We start from the raw sequence: 4,809 nt of genomic DNA on the forward strand, positions 1-4,809 counted from the left end.
TAGAAGAAAGAAATGTATCTTTAATTGATTTAACTTTTAACATAAGAGAGGAGAAAGAATTTTAAATCTCGAACCAAGTAAAGTTGCCACATACAATTTAAAATAAATTTTGTTTGTTCATGCTAGCAGGTTAAATGGTCTCTTGAGTATCAGCATTTTGTTGAGTAGTTATTAGATAATTGTGAGGAGGTTCTTTAATTCATCGCATCATTCTATACTGAGCTACAACTGATTATAGTTGTATTAACCCATTGCATTTCAGAACCATTTGGGTGTTGTGCACACCAAATGTTTTATTGTATTAGCAATTATCTCAACACTCTAAAAGACTTGGTGATCAAGGTGATAATCCTCTGGTTTTAGGAATAAAGCTGCAATTCTGTGCACACATACATAGTAGTAAACTACAGTGAACTCAATGAGACTTCTGAAAAAACTGCTAGTCAAACTAATTGAGTGCAAGTTACAACTGAAATCTCTGTATCCCTGTCTCAGACTTCAAGATTGGCTGCAGTCTTGATTCTAAACTTTCTATAATTTGCCAGTTTAATTTTTCTTAGTAACAGGGGGGGAAAGGAATGCAGTTCAAAAGAAATGCACACAAAATATATATTTAAAATATCCCTAGTTACATATCTGAGAGACTGTGTGATGTAGTGGTTTGTTTGTTGGACTACAGCTCTAGAGAGCATGGTTTGAATCCCTATTTAATAATAATAATAATAATAATAATAATAATAATAATAATAATATGCTTTATTTATATATCGCTCTTCCAAAACGATCAAAGCAGTTCAGAGTCATTTAAAAATTTCACATCTTAAAAAGCAACCATCACAACATATCCATTTAGCCATGGAAAACCACTGAGTGACCTTGGAGCAGTAGCATTCTCCTAGCCTTAGAGGAAGGCAAATATCCACTGAACAAATCATGCCAAGAAAACCCCATTATAAATATACTTAAGGGTCACTATATGTTGGAAATTACTTTAAGGTATACAACAAGCTATATATCTACCTTATATATTAGCTTCTTAATTTTTATTTTTATTTTTGCTAAATTACTTAACTTTGTCAGCACATCCTAAAACAGCTATTCCAAACTTGGAGTTTACAACTGAGTTTATTGCTCATTTTTATAATGATGGTGAGATCCCATCAGTATCTTATGGGAGTATTAGATTCCTGGCAGCCTAGAAATTTCAATATATGTTGGGACATTTCTATCAGAAGGTAATGTGGGAAGCTCTCAAGTGAAGTAGAGTTTTCTTATTGTGAACCATCATTGATGAGCTTCCTTTGGGGGAAAAATATCAAGAAATACTGGCTTTTAAATAGTTCATAGTCCCTTCAGCACAACCTCCTCTCTCTTTTAGGATGAAAGTTCAGGCTAACACCCTTCCTTCTAGCTGGAGGGTCTGTTCCAACAATAAACCTTATTGTTTTGTGTGTGAGTGATGCCATGTTAGTCATGTCATTAGCCCTTGCATGGCTGCTGTGTAATATAATGTTTTAAAATTGTATGTGTGCACTGGATCAGGACCATGGTATGCAAAGGGTTTAAGCCTTCAACTCCCAGTATCAAACTGAACCCAATTCCTTCCTACTGTTTGCCCTAGGGCCTAGGAGGAAAGCTTCAGTTGGAGCCAGTAGCCACTATCTCTTATTAAAGTAAACAGCAGCCACACAGGAACTAATGCTCTGATCTGGCCCTTTGAATGGCTTTCATGGAACTATGCTGCCTAAGTGTTCCAAAAGTTCTCCAGTTCACCTAAAACAAAGCATGCACAAAAACTGGCCTGCATTGTATGAATGCAAAGATGGTCACAAATTTAAACAAGCTGTTGGGCAGTGAACCAGAATAGCTGTAAGGATTATTATTATTATTATTTGCATCCCACTTTTTTTTCAAAATTGGGATTCAAAGCGGCTTACAGTTTAAAAACACAGTACAATTACAAACTTACAAAAGTGACAGTTAAAAAGGAATTTAACTACTACAATAAGTAAGATGAGGTTGTAGCACTTCCTATAGTTCCAAGACCACACACCAGCTTAGGACTTTTATCACACATGGGTTTTAAACCACACTTTAAAGTTTGAAAATACAGTAGTGCCTTTAACCATACCTATTGCACAGTGTCACCCCCTACCTGTCCTTCCTATACCTCTGAATTGTGGTTAGAATGCACTGTTTCATTGACTGGGAAAACCCATCAATAAGCTCCCAATTATGCTGCTGTGCCATTAGTCATCAGATGTGATAAATTCCTCCCACAGCAATTTCAGCATTGGACAATCACATGGTGTAAGTCTCTTCCTCTCTCCCACTCCCCCAGCCTCTCACTTTCTTTTATTTCATCTTTATTTCACTAAACTACATTACCGTAATTGCTAAATTGAATTACAAATAAAAATGTAAAAAAACCCAGAAAGGCATGCTAGATAGGGCATAGGGCAGAGAGGAGGGGTTAAAGGGGAATGCAGAAGAGAATGCAAGAGACCGTGGATGGCAGAAACAGCCCCACCATACTAGTGAAGGGACATGGAATAAGGAAAGCTCCTAAACCGGTTAGTATCTGCTTCGTATTACTAACACAACGGCAGCTTGCGTGATAAAGTCCTTGGTAACTTAAAAGTGGTGTGTGTTATTTTAGTGTGTAAAGATGGATGTGAGGGCCTCACAAGATTTGTTGTAAAATTTTCACATGCAAAATGGAATGGTTGTCATGATCCATACCAAGATCAAATAACTTTTCTTCTTATCAGTGGCCTTTGGTTTTTAACAGGCTTAATCACCATAGTTCTGAGCCACTCCCACGTTAATGAATGAATGAATGAATGAATGAATAACAGATGGAAAGAAGGAAGAAAAGACAGAGAAAGAAAGAAAAAGGAAGGAAGGAAGGAAGGAAGGAAGGAAGGAAAGTGTGTTAGATGTGTATGGATTTGCAGATGATTTACTGCTGATAAAGTTAGGTAGTCCAAAAAACATTTCACCTTTAGGCTTTTGCTGAGATGGTAAAATCTGAATCTGTGGTGTACTACTGAAGGTGGTTGCTTCTATGATTATCACTCGATTCTCCCCCTTGTAATCTGAACTTCTCTGGATCTAATTACTTTCTATATTGGCAAATCCTTCATTGATGAGTTACTGTCTTTTCCATTATTCTGCCCCTAATTGTAGTTTCTGAAGGACAAGTGTTGTTTTCTGTTAGTAATGTTCATAACATTTCAGAACAAGTTTCATCATTTTGAAGGCAAGACTTGATCATCTCCCTATGTCAAAGGTAACAACACAGTAAAGAGTAAATACACATGATGTCTTATTGTTGTTGTTGTTGTGTTGCTTCAAGCTGTTTCTGACCTATGGATACCCTAATGAACCTATCATGGGTTTTTTCCTTGGCAAGTTTCTTCAGAGTGGGCTTGCCATTGCCATCCACTGAGGCTGAGAGATTGTGATTTGCCCAGGATTACCCAGTGAGTTTCCATGGTAGACCAGGGATTCATAGTCCAAGGCTCAAACCATTAAACCACACTGGCTCTCCGGACATAGTGGCACATACTTATATTTCAGTTGCAGAACAAGTTTACAGCCATGCTAGCTGGAGGAAGGGGTTCTGAAAGTAATAGTTAAAAAAAATGAACTTTTGCAATCTTTGCATATATGTATTCAACAGTAGATGAAAATGCTTTTCCTGCTCTTATAAAATCGTTGCTCTAATAAGATGTCATCACCCTCTATCATTCTGGTTATAAAGGGATCTTGTAGCATCTTTGAGACTGAGAGAAAGAGGTTTGTAGCATAAGTTTTCATAGACTCCATCTACTTCATTTTTCTGGTGTTTATCTCCTCTCCCTTTTATTTTCATTTCATTTGATTTCTATGCTGCCTTTATCCCAAAAAGGGGCCCAAGGCAGAGTACAGATAATTGTCCAATAATGTACAGTATTGGTTCTAATGTATGGGCTTTATCACAGGGGGGAAATCGGGGGTTTAAACATCTTATTATCCCATGCAAAATGCGATATCGCATTTAAGATTTTCAGATACATTGCTATTAAAGAGGCAATAAATAGGCAATAAACAGCAACAAGTCATTTTTGGGATTTCCCTGTGAATGATTTGTTGCTGTTTATTGCCTATATATTGCCTCTTTAATAGTGACATTGTGTGAAAATCTTAAATGCAATATCACATTTTGCATGGGATAATCAACTGTTTAAATCCAAATTTTGCCCTATTTCCCTCATGTGATAAAGCCCTATGTGACTGAAAAGGTGATATGATTGTTCTCCTCCTGTGTGTATATAAATGTTTGCCTTGCTTTCCTTTGGAAAGAAGTTGTTGTTGGCTTGTTGGCCTTTTGTAGTGTTTGCTTTTGTTCACTATAAACAGACATGCTGAACATAGGCAGAGTCACAGCCATATGCATTCCAAAAGCCAAACAAGATCCCATACAAGATCTCTTTGCCTAGGGTCACTCTATCATGGGGTTTTCTTGACAAGATTTGTTTGGGGGCAGGGGGTTACCATTGCCTTCCTCTTAGGCTGAGAGAGTGTGACTTGCCCATGGTCACATCAGTGGTTACCATTGCTGAGCAAGGATTTCACAGCCTTAGTTCAGCACCCTGAGCCCTTGGCTGGTATTGAACTCACAAACCTGCATCACCAGGGCTGCTGAGTAACCAAATTACTCAAAGTCATTGTATTAAAGCTGCTTTGATTGATGTTTTGAAGAAGAAGATGATGATGATGATGATGATGATGATGATGATGATGATGATGATGATGATGATGATG

General features: G+C 37.4%; 1 protein-coding gene across 1 annotated transcript in view; it reads left to right on the top strand.

The window, feature by feature from the left end:
• The first annotated feature begins 2,539 nt into the window (after positions 1 to 2,539).
• Positions 2,540 to 4,809, top strand: part of MGAT3 (beta-1,4-mannosyl-glycoprotein 4-beta-N-acetylglucosaminyltransferase) — a 19,620-nt gene continuing 17,350 nt past the window's right edge. Inside the window, exon 1 of the mRNA XM_042470599.1 lies at positions 2,540 to 2,573. The gene's annotated coding sequence lies outside the window, so the exon portion shown is untranslated. The remainder of the gene's footprint in view (positions 2,574 to 4,809) is intronic.

Source organism: Sceloporus undulatus, chromosome 5 (assembly GCF_019175285.1).
Source record: "Sceloporus undulatus isolate JIND9_A2432 ecotype Alabama chromosome 5, SceUnd_v1.1, whole genome shotgun sequence".
Lineage (NCBI taxonomy): Eukaryota > Metazoa > Chordata > Lepidosauria > Squamata > Phrynosomatidae > Sceloporus > Sceloporus undulatus.